This window comes from Zingiber officinale, chromosome 9B (genome assembly GCF_018446385.1).
Source record: "Zingiber officinale cultivar Zhangliang chromosome 9B, Zo_v1.1, whole genome shotgun sequence".
In the NCBI taxonomy this organism is placed as follows: Eukaryota; Viridiplantae; Streptophyta; class Magnoliopsida; order Zingiberales; family Zingiberaceae; genus Zingiber; species Zingiber officinale.
The window spans coordinates 101183050-101203095 of NC_056003.1; positions in this window are offsets into that span (position 1 = coordinate 101183050).

Below are 20046 nucleotides of genomic sequence, written 5' to 3' on the forward strand. Positions count from 1 at the left end.
AGGATATAATTTTCTCTCTTACTTGAGAACTACTCTCAAGTTTTAGTACCAGTCTAGGAAGTTAGCTCCATTGAGCTTGTCCTTATTAAGGACAGATCACAGAGATAGTGTATTTGATGTATTAGTGACATGATGATCTATAACAATAAAATTCAGAAATAGGTATCATATTTAGATCATTTAATTAGGTCTTCAATTAAATAATTCTCCCACTGAATTCTAAAGCTTGGTAAGAGCAAGTCACTACTAGCTCTAAACCTAGGAGCAAAGACATTCAAGTGGGACAAGATCTATATTATATCTTATCTTGAGTTAGCTTTGGCTAATCACCCAAGACTTGTATAACTTAGGTAGGCAACATGTATCAATTTGACAAGATCCATATTATACCTTATCTTGAGTTAGCTTTGGCTAATCTCCTATGACTTGTATAACTTAGGTAGGTAACATGTACCAATTGGACAAGATTCATATTATACCTTATCTTGAGTTAGTTTTCGCTAATCGCCCAAGATTTATATAACTTAGGTAGATAATGTTTACCACTTAAATCCTATGTAACTCTTGTATCATTAGGTAAACAAGACTATTTGTTCATTTGCCCATCTTATGAATTCCACATTTTAACACATCTTGAGTTAGCTTTGTCTATTCACCCAAGACTAGTATAATTGAATTACATCGTATGGAATATGCATCTAAGTTCTCAATCTAATTGATGTAACTTAATTAAGTCACACTCAAAGTCCAATAGTCTGACATCACAATTGTCCTGTCGCATTCTACCAAGATAAAATGAGTCACTTTTCTTTAGCAAAACCTGACTACAAATGATCGAGGTAGTAGTGAGTACCAAACTTTGGTAGACATATGAAAGGGACCTAATTACGATAGCTACACGTGCATCACATACATTCATGACATATCTTGTTGGTATTAGCCCTAAGAGCCAATTATAAGATGATTAGACTTTTTGCGTTACTCATTAAGTTAGACTCAAATGAATCCACTCATTGGATTGAGTTCAATCCGAATTACATACATTGGATTAATGGGTTAGACTCATTGGATTATTGGATTAATGGGTTAAACTCATTGGGTTATTGGATTAATGATTAATCTAATATAATAATCTAACCCAATCAGAGAAATTCAAAAGACAAAAATCCTTGGTATTTATTAGATGAATATAAATAGGTTTTTGATTAGATTTTTTTATTATAGATGAAAAGTGTGACTCTTGATCTTCCCTTCTTCTTCCTCTTCTTGCTTCTTGGCCGAATCCCATTTTTGACCGAATAACCTTGTGTGGCTAGCACCACGAAGGTGGTTCTTCTCCGAAGACTTAGTTTGTGTGACGAACGAAGGACGTGTTCGTGTGGATACCATAGAGGTGTGAACACTTAATCATGCTGAGATCTGTATTCAAAAAAAGTTGTTGTCGAGATTGCAAAGGGCACGCAACAAAGATATAAATTTTCATTAAACTTAGTATATGTATTTTTCTCCTTCGCATGGATCTTTTGGAGATGATCTAGTAAAATTTTCGCTGTGCTTTTCACGTGTTTAGCGCGCTAGATCCCTACATTAGGCCCCGTAAGTCTAACCAGTTATACAGTCGACCGGCTATAGGGCTGACCGACTATATGCTATATATCTTGATATTAGGAAGTGGAGCATTAAGTCCCTTAAGCCCAATCGACCCTTGGGCCGATGACTCCATACTAAAGGCCATGGTGCTGAGGAATGATGAGCTAAGCCTTAGTGAGGATGACTCGTTCAACTGTATATACTCTGACTCTGATTACCACCTCATCTTAACTTTGACCGCCACCTCACCTTGACTTTAACCGTCACCTCACCTTGACTTTGACTGCTACATAACTTGCCACATCACCTCTGAGACCACTCACAACATACCGTATTATATATATATATATATATATATATATATATATATATATATATATATATATATATATATATATATATATATATATATATATATATTATTTTATCTACACTAGTTTTAATTTAACTCTAATATTGAGGTGATCAGTCCAATCTCATCGAATTTTTCCAATACCACCTTACCTTGACTTTGACCACCACTTCACCTTGATTTTGATTACTACATAACTTGTCAAATCACCTCTAAGACCACTCACAACATACTGTATCATATACATATATAGTTGACATTAGTTATCCAAATTATACTGATTAATATTGAGATGATCAGTTCAATTCTATTAAAATTTTTTACCGATCACTAAAATAAATCGGAAAGTACTTACCATGGACGACTTATAATGTTCTTATATATTAAATGAATAGTTGGGTCAAACTTTGATAGTCATTGAAGTGTCATTCTTAATTTGTAAAGACTTAACTTAATCCTTTATTTAAAGGAATAATTCACAGTGGTGGGCCGTCCACTAAGAGAGTTACATGTTGTCTTCATAAATACTTATTGTTGTTGCAGTTATACGTATGGCACTTTAATTGAACACACCATGATGAATTTTTCAACCTAATGATTGTATTCGAGTGAAGTTTGTCCAAGAAGTCGAAAACAAAGTAGTCGACCATATTCAATACTATGGTTTTAACGGCCTTAATTCCACAACCTAATTATTTTCTTATCAATTTTCATAAGTTTATAGATTAGCCTTTTCATTTATTTGATGTCCTTATATGATCAATTGAAGAGAATCACAAAGTGCTAAGCCAAACTGCATGTGAAGATCTTCTTGATCATCCTTGGAAGTTCAGACCCATAGAAAACTTAAGTATTTTAGTGCAGTACTCATACAAATTCTACTGCCAAAAGCTAGTGGGCTTTCAGGACGTCAGTTTAACCCATATGGCTTCCTGCTACGTGCGGCCATGAACTGGTAGAATAACGGCCTTCTTCTGCAAAACCGTGAGTTGTGCTATAGACAATTAGTAGTCCTTGGACAGTTCTCATGATGGGAACCAAAGACAATAGTAAATAAATAGTTATTTATTTTTTAGTTATAAGAAGATAATTATTATTAGAAAATAATTATTTATTTTCTAATTATTAGAGAATAATTATTATTAGAAAATATTTATTATTTTCTTAATTTATGTATTTTCTTATTTTCACTTGTAATAATATTTATATATACCGTCTGCTATCATTAATAATATGTGAATTTTATCGTCAATATGATATCAGAACGATAAACTTAACAGTAACCTTTTTTTATTTTTTTTTCTTTCTTTTTCTCCTCTTTTCCGTGTTTCCTTTTCTCACGATTAAAAAAAAAACTCTTAGCTTTCTTCTCCTTTCTCTGCCACTGACGCCAACGGGATTCACCGCTATCGCGTCTTTTCTACTGTTCACCTATTGCTGCGGCCAGAGGAGGCGTCATTGTCCAAAGGTAGCCAGCCCACCATCGGCCTTATCGCCATCAGAAAAAAAGTTCTTATTGTCCCTCCGCCACCGACGTCCTTGTTTCACCAGCCCCCTTTCCCTACAAATTTAGCGACTCCACCGCTTCCTTCGCTTTCTCCTTCATAGGTTCAAGTCCATCCTGTGACACCTCCTTCATCGGTGTCACCTTTTCTCAGGCTTTCTGTCCGACTGTTTCTGTGATCTCTTTAGCTTTCTCAGAATCTTCTTTCTCCCCTATTTTCCTTTCTTATGTTTTTTTGTCCTAAAAAAAATCTCTTTTCTGACTTCCTCTTTTCCATCGTATAATTATTTTATTTTATTCTTTCAAAAGATCCATTAATAGCGAGGTTCAATTCCTCCTCTTTTCTCTTTTTCTTCTTGTTTTTTTTATAGTAAGAGCAATATTATTATCTTTTTTCTTGAGTTTAAAGACATCAAATTTCATCCTTCTCTTCCTCCTCTCCTTTGTTTGTTTGTTTTTTTTAAGCAGCAGCCGCATTATAGAGTGGTCTTTCCTTGATGAGTATTGTTTTAGCCATCTTCTGATAGGCCAAATAATAAGTTTTTTTTCAAATTTTTTTCAATAGCAGATTTTCTATATCTGTTCCAGCATATGCAACCACCAAAATGCAGCCTTCTCTCTCTACTACTCTTATTTCGATGACAAGTCAGATTCCAGCCTTCAAACAACACAACCTCGTCTCCTTCTAGTTGTTGTCTTCTTTCATCAAAGGTAAAGTTCAACAAATCGTCATTTCGTTGATCGCACATGGTGGATTTTGCTCTAAAAGAATACCCATCGACTGCCTTCTACAATGTTTGTCGCTGACGACATCACTCACCGGCTATCTCTCACAAATACTCCTGATTCATCTTCCAAACAACGCAGGGTTGCGTGCTCTTCGACTGAAGCTGAATATCGCGTCATTGCCTTTGTAGCATCTGAGATCCAATGGATTAAGTCACTTTTGACAGATCCGCTTCTTCCGATTACCACGTCTGCTGTGCTTTTCACTGATAATTTGGACCTCCGAATTGTGAGTTACTCATATTTCTGCTGAGGATCAGTTGACTGATGCACTTACCAAGTTGCTTTTTCGACCTCGGCTGTTTGCTATTTGTAACAAGATTGGTATTATTTCTGGGACACCATCTTAAGAGGACGTATTAGGAAATAATTATTATAAGTAAATAGTTATTTATTTCTTAATTATTAAGAAATAATTATTATTAAAAAATAATTATTTATTTCCTACTTATTATGAAATAATTATTATTAGAAAATAATTATTTTTTTCTTAATTTATGTATTTTTTTATTTTCACTTATAATGATATTTATATATATATCATATGTTATCATTACTGAATTGTATCGTCAATAGCTATATGTACAGGCCACGAATACTCAAGAGTCAGACCACACTCAAGATGCTACTAGCTTGGATCGGGAAGTAGAGTTGACTAACGAAATCTTCGATTCTTGAATTTTTCTGAGTTCATGTTTTTATCGTTCTTGCAATTTGCCGATGGATCGATGGAAGTTGGTTTCTGTTTCTTTTTATCAAATTCAATGGGACGGATGCAAAAGGAAAGGTGTAAATGTTGGAAAAAATGAATGAAAATGGATGGATAAGATGGTTGGGAGTTAATTAGTCTCACGTTGAGAGTTTGTAATATGAAAGTTGATTTATAATGACTGAATCCTTTATGTTGTGGACATGTATAGGTGAGGGTTCTCTCTCATGTGCCTATAGAGATGTAGATATAGGATCTGGATTGGCATTAAACCACAAGTGACTCATGGGTAGATGCAATTTGCATTGCGTTATGTCAAACCAAGCGGATAAGTCAATGTTTTGCTACTTGATCATTTTGTTTACTGCTTGATCATTTTGTTTACTGTATGATCAAGTATGTGACAGATACATTAATGATCAAAATAAGGCAGGTTATTGATGGTTGGTTGTTGGCATTTCAAGCCAAGCAAGATAGTAACAACCTTTATTCGCCTATTAATTGTCAACTCTTCTGTTTCTTTCTATGATAGAGTTTGGATATAATCTCAGTTCGTCACAAACAATTAGTACTTATTGTAAATGTGATAGTTTCATTATATTTTGAGAAATAGATATCTATTATAATCTCGAAGCACTAACAGAGGAAGACAGTAATAACCTTTATTCGGCTATTAATTGACAACTCTTCTTTTTCTTCCTATAATAGAGTTCGGGTAAAAGCTCAATTCGTCACAAATAATTAGTGCTTGATTGCGAATATGATAGTATCACTATATCTTGAGAAATAGACATCTATTGTAATCTTGAAGCACCATCGGAGGAGACAAATGTATTTCAAGACTGTGTATTTGACATAGACCCAGGTTACTCATGTGTAAACATAACTTACATAGGTCGAATGTCAAACCAATCGAGACAAAGATTATCCAAATGGAAAAGCCAATGCTTTGCTATGGGATCAAAAAATGTTCTATCTAGTCAAGTGTGTAATAGATATGATCCTGCTTGAGATTGCTAGAGAACGAGCAACCGGTGAGCTATCTGGAATGTTAACGAAGTCACCTTAACCAGGAGGAAGGATAGGGTGAGATACTCTCGAGGTTAACTAAGTCACCGTGAGGCTAGGGACTCCGAGCCAGTTGTAAGGCTAAGTATCTTCCAATTGAGGAGTTAGGAAAAAAATCTCCGAGCCTATCATAAGGCTAAATATCTTCCGGCTAAGGAGTTGAGAAAAGAAGCTCTGGGCATGTCGTCAAGTGAATTGCTAGAGCAGGGCTAGAAGCTTTGAATCTGTTGTTGTTGGTGCAATATCCCCTGGGTCAGGTTGACCAGGTAGACTAAGCTTGAGTTGGCTCAAGCTTGAGTCTTGATGTTTGGGTTTCAATTTTTGATAATACATAGAGATTGCAGATGTAATCGTATGGTTGAGGAGATTGTTAATACAATTCCCCTTTGGTAAAAAACTGACCAGTTTGATGTGAAAAAGAGTCAAGTAAGTCAAGGTTGATCGGATACTTGACTGGGAAAGTCCTAACTGGAGGTTAGACAAGGGAAAATCCTGGTGAGTGAAGCCAGGTGAAAGACCTAGTGAGTGAAGCTAGGCAGTTTGAAAATCTTGGTGAATGAAGCCAGGTGAAAGACCTAGTGAGTGAAGCTAAGCAGGTGAAAGTCTCGGTGAGTGAAGCTGGGCAGTGGAAAAATCCTGATGAGTGAAGACAGGTGAAAACTCTAGCGAGTGAAGCTAGGTGAAAGTCCTGGTGAGCGAAGCCAGGCAGATGGAAAGACCTGGTGAGTAAGGCCAGGCGCGTGGAGATCCAGATGGGTCAAGGTTGACCGAACACTTAGCACGAGACGGTAAGTCCAAGTGGGTCAAGGTTGATCGGGCACTTGGCACGAGGAGAAAAGTCCAAGTGGGTCAAAGGGTTGACCGAATACTTGGCGAAGAAGTCCCGACAAGTCAAGGTTGACCGAATGCTAGGCATGAGGAGTTTCAACAGGTCACGGTTGACCGGATGTTAGAATTGGGGACCCTAGACTTGAGTTAAGCAAGTCAAAGGGAAGTTAATCGATCAACCGATCGATTGAACTATGGTTTAATCAATCAACCGATCGATTGAAGGTGTGCTGCAAAGAAGGCTGGCCCAATCGATCGACCGATCGATTGGGAAGCGAAATCACGAGCACAGAATGCTCCCCAATCGATTGGCAGATCGATTTGGCTCCCCAATCAATTGGGGCAAGTTTTCTCGCGCGGACGCGAGAGCACATAAGAAGGCTGAATCGATCAACTGATCGATTCAGCCTCCCTAATCGATCAGTCGATCAATTGGGATATGACCGTTGTGCAGGATGCAAGTTTTAGACGGCTGGGATCAGGCTGATCTGACGTGGCAATCAATTAGGAGTAAGCTCAATCAATTGGGAGCCCTAGAAGCACAAGGTATAAAGCTGTGGTGAGCCTTCGTCTTCGCAACACTTCTTCTCCGATCTTACTGTGGTTCTCTCTGACACTCACTACCGGACTTTGAGATTAGAAGAGAAGGGCCGTTGCACTTTCCAAAGGGTCCAGAGGCGATCTACATCAACAAGATCAAGCAAGAGAAGGTTTTTATTTATACACTTGTGTATTTTCTTCTTGTTTGGGTGTATCTTGTTGTATGAGTTTTGTACGAGGTTTCTCCACCTTTGGTAGTTACTGAGAAGGAGTGTTTTCTTAGTGGAGAGTACTCGTGTGTGTGGATCCTTGGATTAGTCACCTCATCTTGAGGTGGATACCAAGTAAATCCTAGTGTTAGCATTTCTTCAGTTACATTCCGCTGCATATCATCATCAAGGAGCAAGCAACGAAGTGCAATGAGCTATTCACCACCCCCTTCTAGCTACAAATAGACCCTAACAAGTGGTATCAGAGCGAGATCGTTCTTCACCGGAATCATCGCCGGAAAGGACAACAAGCTAGAGGGAGAAGAAGTTGAAGCAAATTTCAACAAGTCGAAGACTTCATCAAAGGCTCAACTTCAAATGGAATTCCAAGATGGACTTGGATTAGACACGAGGGTGCCTCCACCATTCATATTAATGAGCTTTAATTCTTGGAAATCAAGGATAAAAAATTTCCTCATGATGGAGATAGAGCAATGGTTTGCTCTAATGGAAGGCTTTGAAGCTCCAAAAGACTCAAACGGAAAAATTCTCAAGAAAAGCAAATAGAGCAAGGAGCAAATTCAAAGGTGCGAGGCGAACGACAAGGTAACCAAATTATTGATTAGTCTATTGCCAAGCACAATCATTTGTAAAATTGGAGAATACAAGGATGCAAATGAACTATGGAGAAAATTGACCAAGCTTCATGAAGAACCCTCCACTGCACCAAACCAAGAGAAATCCAAAGAGGGTGACTCATTGGAGCAAGACCAAGAGGAAGAGGACTCTGAAGTTGAGAGATGCTCAACTTCCGAAGAAGAAGTCCAAGAAGCTTCATCCTCAAAGGAGTGCAACCAAAAGAGTAAAGAGGGAGCATACTCTTTGTTTCATGTGAAAGAGGATGAAGATGATGAAACCTCCACATCTAGGATTGAGGGGGAGTGTAGATCATTGACTCTGGAGCGAGAAGAAGCCTCTACCTCCGGATCAAGTGAAGAATAAGAAGATAGTGCCGCCTCCACAAGTCAAGAAAAATCAAATGGATGATCATGTGTCACCCCTACAAGCAAAGGTATAACAATTTCAATTGTTAATAATAAAAATTATATTATTTACTTTGAGTGTAGGGAGCATGAGCACTATAAGAGTAAGTACCCTAAATTGATCAAGAAAAAGAGCCAAGTGACACCAAAGGGCAAGGAGAAGCCCAAGGAGACCGCCCCCACAACAAAGAAGAACAAGGAGCACATTGTGTATTTTTCTTGCAACCAAAAAGGGCATTACTGAAGCTAATGTCCTAAGGAGAAGAAACTAGTCAAAGTAAAATGAGGAAGCTCAAATCAAGGGGGAGCTCTCAAAAGCAAATCCAAGGTATCATTTATTGAGGCAATTCCTTTAAATCATGGTTAAAAGCATGCTAGTTCTAATTTATATCATTTTAATGTTATTTACCATAAAAATAGGAGGCATGATAGTGTTAAAGGAAAATATGTGGCCTATCATATTAAGACTACTACACCTAAGGCTAGGAAGGTACATAAATTAGGTAATAACTCTAAAGATTTTAATTATAGACATAAAATTATAAATGCTCATAGAAATCAAGAAAAATCAAAATCTAGGGATTAAGGTTGGAAAACCAAGCCTTGAGGTTAAGGCCTGATAAATTAGAAAAGACCCTAAAGAAAATAAAAAATATTATTAAGGGTCAAAATAAGCATAACCTAGGGATAATTAGACAAGAATCATCCAATGTAGGAGGGGTTTGGGATACAAAGCTAAAACCAAGAATGATGAAGAATCTTACCATAGGGTTCCATATAATTATAGAACCAACCCTAGATGTAGGAGTCAAGTTAAAAGTACAAGGAAAGTTATCCCTAGAAGTATTTTTGCCAAGACCAATGTGACTAAGACTTACAAGAAGTCAAAGAAAGTCATTAAGAAGGTCAAAAGGGAAGTTATCCCTAGAGTTGACCTAGAGGAAGTGACCAAGGCTTCTAAGAAGCCTAGAAAGGTCATTAGGAAAGTATCTAGGGAAGTTGTCCCTAGTGAATACCTTGAACATCCAAGGAGCACCAATAGGTGTTGGGTTTCTAGGAGCATATTTTCTACACCCTAGAAGGTTAGAGAGTGTCAACTCAAATTGAAAAGGTGGTTAACCCAACCTTGATGTAGTTGGCACTTGGAGATTTTGGCAATTGGAATCATATGTTACTCTTTGGAAGTGTAAAGTGTGTCATAATTTGAGGAAATGGATTTAATTTTCACTGGCACAAAAAGGAAAGAAATGCCAAGTTGGGTTTTGGCATATTCTTGAGAAAATGAGGGCAATCTAAAATTAGATTTTGATTTAGCTAAGGTTTAAGGAAACTTATATAGATAATCTAAGTATTTTATTTTATGCTAATTTACCATGTTTGTTTGCCCATCATATGCCATGACATCATATTTTACATTCATACTTATTATGAAAAACACAACAAAAATACCATGTCATGTCATACATACATCATATAGCTATAGCATATTTTCTTTTGAAAATGACTCATCTTGATGTATGCCATACAAAATCATGCATTATTTTAAATTCCTTGTAATTAAAGATAATGGCATTTACTAACAAGTGACATCCTACGTGGATGTTCATAATTCAAAATGCCTAGATAGATATGCATGATCTCTAGTTTAGGGCAAAAACCAAATTCTACATCTCACAAAGAACCATAAGGTGACTTGTATGTGTTTTAGTACACATTAGATACAAGTGAGATGTTAGGGTGATGAAAAAAACTCAAGATGTTGATTTAATGCATCTTATTGAGTTTTGAATTCATCTAAACACATAGTTATGTGTACTCCAATCATTGGAAAAGCTAATTTACAAGTCGTATGCATTGAACCCAAAGAACATGGTTGGAAATTGGTTTTGAAAAATATTTTAAATATACTTTGGAAAACTTTAGTGAAAGCTATCTTTTTATAGTAATCATCAATGAAAAGATAGACACAAACTTGGAAGAAACATTGAAGTTTTTACAAGTTTCAAATTTTATATCAATCTTTGAAAATAAGATGTATTTTCTTAGAAAACTATTTTTTTCATGATAGTATATATATCCTAAATAATGTCTACAACAATTTTCATGATTTTTAGAAATTTGTAGAATTTTTAGAATATTTCTAAATTTCGCTGAAATTGAATTTCAGAAAATCAGAGCCCCAATCTATCAGCCGATCGATTGGAGGGCCCCAATCGATCAGCCGATCGATTGGAGGGCCTCAATCAATCAGCCGATCGATTGGGATGTGTTTCCCGTGAGTAGTAGCTCATGGAATCGATCAGCTGATCGATTCATTCACATCTGGATCGATCGGGCAATAGATTCATGCAGTTTTTCTGCGAACAGAACCTTGCTAAATCGATCAGTGGATCGATTAAGCAAGTGTCAATCAATTGAGCCCCAACCTAATCGATTAAAAAAGCTGATTTTGGCTGAAAAAGCCTGATTTCAGCACTTTAAGTCATTATTAGCCCCTTTAGCCATTCCTAACCCCTTGAAACACATTTGTATACAACGTCAGCCGCTTGGAGAGATCTACGTCAGCCGCTTGGAGAGCGCCACGTGCTCAACGTCCGTTGATTTAGCTTTCGGACAGGATCAATTTGGCGCCGTCTGTGGGAACGCTCCTGCATCCGATCGGAAGCAATGGACGAGGCTGGACGACCGCACTCGGTGATGCTCTCCACAGAGGAGCTCGACGCTTTGATTGAGACAAGAGCCGCTAAACTGGTGGAATAAAGACAGAAGTCGCAAGCCGAGCGGATTGAACACGAAGCAACATCAGCATCAGGTGGCCGAGCGGAAGCACCGCAGGCCACAGTTCCATTCCATCGGGCTCTATTCCGCACTCCTGAAGCCGCAGCAGTTAATCGTGATCGAGGATCTTCTTCGGATGAAGTACCAAGACGAGATAGCAGAAAAGGCAAAGCCCTCCGAGCGGATTCCTCGCCCGAACGGATCAACCGTCAATTCTCAGAGACTATTCTACAAGATCCTCTGCCGAAGCACTATGTGCCCCCGGCGATCAGCGAATACAATCGAACTACCGACCCGGATGATCATTTGGGTAAGTTCGACAATACCGCTACCCTTCATCAATACACAGACGGGGTGAAGTGTTGAGTTTTTCTTACCACCCTCTTGGGATCGGCTCAACGGTGGTTTCGGAGGTTGCTGGACAGATCTATCTCAAGTTTCAAGGACTTCCAAACGGTCTTCCTTCACCACTTTGCTAGCAGTCGGCGCTATTAGAAGACTAGTGTCAGTCTGTTCGCCATCAAACAAGAAGCCCGCGAATCGCTCCGAGCCTATATCCAGCGGTTCAACAAAGTGGCCATGGATATCCCTACGGCCACCTCGGAGACTATGATGAATGCCTTCACACAAGGCCTCGTGGACGGGGATTTCTTCCGATCGCTCATTCGGAAGCCGCCCCGAGACTACGACCATATGCTACACCGGGCCAACGAATACATCAATGTGGAGGAAGCCCAGGCGGCCCGACGAAAAGAAGTTTCAACTGAGCGGTCAACCCCTGCCGAACGGAAGCCTCATACTGCTCATCATCCGCCCAGAGGACCGCGAGCTGAAGCAGCTCGTCCACTACAACAAGCAAGATCCCATGCCATCCAAGAAGTATTCGCCGAGCGGCCCAGACCAAAAAGGAAGGTATGGACCCCAATGTTCTGCTCATTCCACCGGACGGACACGCACAACACAAGAGATTACCGGAGTCTTCCCTTGATCGCTCATCCCGTTCCTCGAAGTGGCGGCCGTCGATCACCATCATCCGACAGGCGACAGAGGCCTCGAGAAGCCGATCGGATAGTAACCGACAGGCGACAACAACAGACTCCCGAGCGACATCACACTCCGAGGCGTGAGAATCCTCGGATGTCTAGGGAATGGCCCCGACCGTCCGCTCGGGAAGAAGAAAATAGAAGTAACACTTCCCGAGGCGAAATCAACATTATAGCTGGCGGGCCGGCCGGAGGCGATTCCAACCGAGCAAGAAAGGCGAGTGTCCGGCAGCTCCAGATCCATGCGGTCGGTTGCAGCCAGGAATGGGCGAGCGGACCTGAAATCAGCTTCAAGCCCAGGGACTTGGAGGGAGTCGAAGTGCCGCATGATGATGCTCTTCTCATCAAAGCGGTAATAGCCAACTATACTATTCACCGCATTTTTATTAACACAGGAAGCTCGGTTAATATCATATTCAAGAAGGCCTTCGATCAACTACAAATTGATCGAGCCGAGTTGCTGCCCATGACAACCCCCCTTTACGGGATTACGGGCAATGAAGTCTTGCCGGTCGGGCAGATCCGACTGGCTATTTCACTCGGAGAGGAGCCGCTCAGAAGGACACGGACTACAAACTTCATCGTGGTGGACTCTCCCTCGGCATACAATGTCATCCTGGGACGACCGGCTCTCAGTGAATTCTGGGCGGCCGTCTCCACCTTCCACCAGAAAATCAAGTTCCCGGTTGAAGACAAAGTAGGGGAAGTACGAGGAGATCAACTAGCGGCTCGGCGATGTTACGTCGAGATGGTCCGAGCAGAAGCCAATTCTGCCCGGAAGACGCCACGGATCGAGGTGAACACTATAATTGAAAAACCTCCCTCTTTAGTTTATGAAGAAAAAGAGAAAGTGCATATTCACCCGACCCGATCGGAGGCCACAACGTTCATTGCGGCCGATCTGGAGGCAAGCCAGAAAGAGGAAGTGATCAAGTGCCTATAGAGAAACCGTGATGTCTTCGTCTGGTCAACACATGAGCTGCCCGGAATTTCACCGAGCATAGCGCAGCATGAGCTCCATGTCCGACCAGACGCTCGGCCTGTGAAGCAGAGAAAGAGGGACTTCAGCTCCGAACAAAATGCCATCATCTGAGCGGAAGTCGAGAAACTCCTGGAGGCCGACCACATACGCGAGGTCCAGTTCCCCAGCTGGTTGGCGAACGTGGTACTAGTCTCCAAGCCGGGCAACAAATGGAGAGTGTGCATCAATTTTCGGGATCTTAACAAGGCGTGCCCAAAAGATTTTTACCCTCTGCCCCGGATCGATCAACTGGTGGACTCCACAGCCGGCTGCGAGTTGATATGCATGCTCGACGCCTATCAAGGCTATCATCAAGTGCCGCTCGCCCGAGAAGATCAAGAAAAAGTCAGCTTCGTTACAGCCGACGGCACCTATTGCTATAATGTGATGCCGTTCGGACTGAAGAACGCGAGAGCCACTTATCAGCGCCTGATGAACAAAGTGTTCAAAGAGCAGATTGGGCGAAATCTGGAAGTATACGTGGACGACATTCTCATCAAGTCCGTCCGAGCGGCCGATCTCTTAGAAGACATGGAGGAAACTTTCCGAATGCTAAGGAAATATGGAGTTAAGCTAAACCCTCAGAAGTGCCTGTTCGGAGCAAAAGGCGGGCGTTTCTTGGGATACATAGTGACTGAGCGGGGCATCGAGGTAAATCCCAGCAAAGTGAAAGCATTACAAGATATGTCGCCCCCATGAAATCTGAGGGAAGTGCAGCGTTTGATCGGTCGGATAACTGCTCTGTCCAGATTCATCTCCAAGACCGCCGACCGGAGCCTGCCTTTTTTCAAAATCTTGCGCAAAGCCACTAAGTTTCACTGGGATGAAGAATGCGATCGGGCGTTCGAAGATCTGAAGGCATACTTGAACTCTCTACCTGTGCTAGCCAAGCCAACTATAGGTGAGCCACTTTGTATCTATTTATCTTCAACTGAGCAAGCAGTCGACTCGGCACTAGTGAGGGCGAGCGGAGAAGAGCCTGTATATTTTCTGAGCCATATTTTAAAAGATGCTGAATCTCGCTACACCAGGCTCGAGAAGCTGGCTTTCGCTTTGGTCCTCGCCGCTCGGCGCCTCCATCCCTATTTCTTGGCTCATACCATCATCGTCCAGACGAATAGTCCATTGGGAAGAGTGCTATTGAACCCAGAAGCATTCAGACGGCTCATCAAATGGACAACGGAGTTGAGCGAATTTGACATCTAGTACCAACCCCGTTCGGCTATAAAGGCTCAATCCTTGGCAGATTTTATCACTGAAGTGCAAAGGCCAGAGCCCGAAGCCATGTGGAAGATATTTGTGGACGGATCGTCCACTAGGCTCGGGAGCGGGATAGGAGTACTGCTGCTCTCTCCCCACGAAGAAAAGATGTACCTATCCGTCCGACTGGATTATAGAGCTACAAACAATGAAGTGGAGTATGAAGCCCTCATAGCCGGCTTACAGGCAGCTCGGCATGTTGGGGCCGGTCGGGTGACGCTTCATTCGGATTCTCAGCTGGCCGCTCAGAAGCTCTCTCGCACCTTTGAAATTAATAACGCGCGGCTCAAACTCTATGCGGAAGCCTTCGAAAAGCTCAGGGTCGACTTTAGAGAGGTCATCATCCAAAAGATACCCAGGGCGGAAAACCAAGCGGCCGATGAGTTAGCCAAACTCGCAAGTTCAATAACGCCAGTCGCCATCCAGCAGCCAATTGAACAAGTATCTTTGGTGGCGCACGTCGACTGGATGGAGGGCCTCACGTTTCCAAGCGACTGGAGGACACCCATCATGGAGTTTCTTCGCTCGGGCGCTACACCGTCCGATCGGGATGAAGCCCAACTGCTAAGGAGGAGAGCCGGCCGGTTCTCACTCATCGGAGATCAACTTTACAAGAAGGCTTTCTCCCGCCCGCTTTTGAAATGCGTGAGCTTGGAAGACGCAGCGTACATCCTCCAAGAAGTGCATCAAGGGTCGTGCGGAGGACATCCGGGCGGACGATCGCTGGCTAAGAAGATCCTGCTGGCCGGATACTTTTGGCCAACCCTGCAAGCAGACACCGCTCGGACAGTCGCGACGTGCCTTTCTTACCAAAAGTATCATAACTTCTCTCACCGACCGGCGGAGGAAATGAAAACAGCTACCGTGTCCTGTCCGTTCGACCAATGGGGAATGGATATTGTGGGTCCGTTTCCTATGGCGACCGGGCAGCGGAAATTTCTACTAGTGGCGGTCGATTATTTTTCCAAGTGGGTGGAGGCCGAGCTGCTAGCCAAGATCACCGAGCAGATGGTCAAGAAGTTTATTTGGCAACATATTATCTGCCGGTTCGGCGTCCCCAGTCGACTTGTTTCCGATAATGGGCGGCAGTTCACAGGAAAGTTGCTCGAAGATTGGTGCAAAAGCTATGGCATCGAGCAACACTTCACGTCCGTGACGTACCCCCAAAGCAATGGTCAAGCCGAAGTAGCCAATGGGGAAATTCTTCGCATTCTGCGCGCTCGGCTCGACCATTTGGGAGGAAGCTGGGTGGATAAAGTGTCGGGCGTCCTATGGGCCATCCGAACAACCCCGAAGGAGGGAACGGGCGTCACACCATTCCACTTGGTGTATGGCGGCGAAGCAGTGATCCCGGTTGAAGCGGGGATCGAGTCCGTCCGGGTCCAGAATTACGACGATGATAACGCCGAGCGGAGGAACATGGAGCTTGATTTGGTTGACGAGGAGCGGGCCAAGGCGTCCGTTCGGCTGATGGCGTACCGGCAAAGAATGAAGCAGAACTATAACCGGCGCGTGATCCCTAGAGCATTCCAAGTCGGTGATCTCGTCTGGAAAAAAGTAAAGCCGCTCGGCGACGTCGGCAAGCTGGAAGCTCCATGGGCGGGTCCCTTCAAAATCATCGAAAAGCTCCGCTCGGGCGCTTATTATTTGGAGGATGAAGACGGGCGGCAGCTGGATCGACCATGGAGCGCGAATCATCTCCAGCCATACCGAGCGGTGTAAGAGGTGCGCAGATGTAATTTTGCATACGTTTCGGTTGCCTATGTGCTTTAATGCAGGCAGCAAAAATGATGAAAGGATGACAAATAACTTCGCCGAACGGTAGTGTTAAAGTTAGCCTTAAAGGCCGTCGAGCTCCGACGTTAAAAATCAAGAGACGAGCTGGCGTCTATAAACCCTCCGAGCGGAAGACCGTCGAGCTCCAACGTTAAAAATCGAGAGACGAGCCGGCGTCTATAAACCCTCCGAGCGGAAGACCGTCGAGCTCCGACGTTAAAAATCGAGAGACGAGCCGGCGTCTATAAACCCTCCGAGCGGAAGACCGTTGAGCTCTGACGTTAAAAATCGAGAGACGAGCCGGCGTCTATAAACCCTCCGAGCGGAAGACCGTCGAGCTCCGACGTTAAAAATCGAGAGACGAGCCGCCTATAAACCCTTCGAGCGGAAGACCGCCGAGCTCCGACGTTAAAAATCGAGACGAGCCGGCGTCTATAAACCCTCGAGCGGAAGACCGCCGAGCTCGACGTTAAAAATCGAGAGACGAGCCGCATCTATAAACCTCCGAACGGAAGACCGCGAGCCCGACGTTAAAAATCGAGAGCGCTGGCGTCTATAAACCCTCCGAGCGGAAGGCCGTCGAGCCCGACGTTAAATATCGAGACGAGCCGCCTATAAACCCCCGACGGAAAAGTCGAGCTCCGACGTTAAAAATCGAGAGACGAGCCAACGTCTATAAACCCTCCGAGCGGAAGACCGTCGAGCTCCGACGTTAAAACTCGAGAGACGAGCCGGCGTCTATAAACCCGCCGAGCGGAAGACCGTCGAGCTCCGACGTTAAAAATCAAGAGACGAGCTAGCGTCTATAAACCCTCCGAGCGGAAGACCGTCGAGCTCCGACGTTAAAAATCGAGAGACGAGCCGGCGTCTATAAACCCTCCGAGTGGAAGACCGTCGAGCTCCGACGTTAAAAATCGAGAGACGAGCCGGCGTCTATAAACCCTCCGAGCGTAAAAGGCAATAAAAAAGATTTGCAAATAAGTATCCAAAGGTATTCGCCATCGATAAGCGTTTGACCGCCTCTACGTTCCGCTCGACCCAGTACCCAAAGGTACTAACATCCAGCGAACATTCTGTCAAAGCAGGACATATTTAGCCGAGCGTACAAGCTATGCGAAATACTTCGTAAAAATCCCTATAACGGTATTTGATAAGGCGAGCGGACAGCACACAAGTAGACTTCTATTCACGATATCATATCAAGGGAACAGCAAGAAAAAGGAGATTATATTAAAGTAAATAAGGCCGAGTAGCCAAAGTACAAAAAAGAGGATAGTTTGTAGCCGAGCGGCTAGATTACATTTAATCTTCTACTCAATATAATCGTAAAGGTCCTTGGGGATGTTTTCCAGAAGCACCACTTGATCTGCAGCCGGGATGACGAGAGACTCGGGAAGTTGCCCCTTGGACTTCAAGTAGGTGGTGGTGGCGGTCATGGCAAGGTCGAAGGCAGTATACATTCGCTCGCAAACTTTTTCCGAAAATTCGAGCGAGCAGATGTAATTTTGTCTTAGAGCAGCGACCCGGCTCAGCTCGGCCTCTTGGTATTCTTTGAAGGCCAATTGAGACGCGGCGAGGGACTCTTGCAGAGTTTTCAGCTCGTCTATATGCTTGACTGCATCAGCCGAGCGGCCTACCTTCTCGCCATCAAGCTGGTCCATCAGCTCCTTTACTTTCTGCTCCAGGCCCCAAGCTTCCACATTCTTTTTCTCCAGGTCGGAGATAGCCGTGTTCTTCCGCTCGGTCGCCAAGTTTATCTTGTGATCCAGAGATTTTTTCACTCGCTCGAGCTCGGCCAAATGATGAGCATGGTCGGCTGTCTTCTTCTGCTCGGCCGCCAACAAAGCTTGAGCTTTCTTCAGCTCCTTTCACAGCTCAGCATACGAAGGGCCTTGAGAGCCGGATAGACCGCCTGCCACCTTCAGTTGCCTCAACTCCTCGTCCACCATAGCCAGGCGGTTCGAGACTGCTATCTCCTCCACCCATCTATGATGAAAAAGGAGAAGTTGTTAATCGCCGATCGGAAAAAATGCATGCAAAACTTTGAAGAAAACGAACTTACCCCCGTGGCCTCCTGCATGTGGCTATTGGCCAAATTTCGAAGGGGGATCAGCGCGACGCGCGCCTGAGCGTCTGCCCACATCTCAGCTAGGGGCCCTTTCAAGGTGATAGTGTGCTCGGGCGCGGTTGGGCGGTCGGCCTCTGGCAGCAGTTCTTCAGTTGGAAGATGAAGAGTGACCCGAACCGTGCGGCCATGACCGGGGGTCGTCTGACTGGCGGTCGAAAGAGGATCAGAAGCCGGCGCCGAAAACTGAGAATGAATGGTTGAACGCGGTGCTGGTTGACGAGCGGGCGGAAGGGTGCTGACCAGAATAGCCTCAATTGGGGCTGCCGGCTCGTCCCATTCAGAGGGCGTCCGGTCGGACGAAATGGCCTCGACCTCTGGAGCCTTGCCGCGAGCAGTTGTGGTGACCCGCTCGGATGGTTGGACTGCGGAGGTAGCCGATCGCAGGGAGTCTCCACTCGGCGCCTCTTTTGTCGAGGTTGCTCCTCCTCCCGAGCGGAACCTTCTTCTTGGACAGTTGGTCCTCCGCTGGGGGTGGCTCCGCTTGCCATGTTCTGATGGGAGGCTTGAGCGGCCGACTCTTCCTGAGTCCCGCTTTCCCCTTCATGCGAGCCGACCGGCTGGATGCCGAGCGTCTCCATTTCTTTGGCTGCCGCGGCTTCGAGCGCCGCCACCTTCTTCTTGAGAATGCCAACCATTACCGACTCCATGACGATGTCCGCTGCAAAGGAAAGAAGAGAAATCAGTTAGCAATCAAAGCATATGCCCAAGTAAAATTCTTACCGAAGCTGCTCAGAAGAGGAGTCCGCATTGGGCTCAGGCCGAAGATGTACATCACTCCTTCGTGAAGAAGCTTATTGATGTCAAGCCGCAGACCGGCTAGCATATTTGCAGCATGGAGGTAATTCGGTCGGGTCTTGAATTTCTTCAGCTCAGGAGTGGGGGGTAGGTCGACCTGCCACTTGGTCCGGAAATTGGCCTGATCTGGCATACGAATATAGAAAAAATACTTCTTCCAATGTTTATTGGAAGAATGCAGTTTATTAAAGAAGACTAAGTCGGGCCGAGCTTGGAACATGAAGGTGCCCGGCTCGGACTGCTTGGGGTAATAGAAATAATAAAAGACCTCCGGTCGGAGGGGGATGTTGTGGATTTTGAACAAAACAACAACACCACAAAGAAGGCGAAAGGTGTTGGGTACTAGACTGCCAAGCGGAACACCAAAAAAGTTACAAACATCTATAATGAAGGGATGTACAGGGAAACGCAGACTGGTAGTAAACTGGTCGCGGAAGACACAAAAAGCTCCGCGCGGCGGCCTGTGTGGCCGAGCGGAGGGACCGGCTAAAAGAAGTTCAAAATCACCGGGGATTTCAAAATTGTCTGTCAGAATATCAAAGTCACGATGATTGAATCGTGACTCCATGGTAGTGTACCACGGACCGAGTGACTGGTCTTCAGGATAAGAAGAACT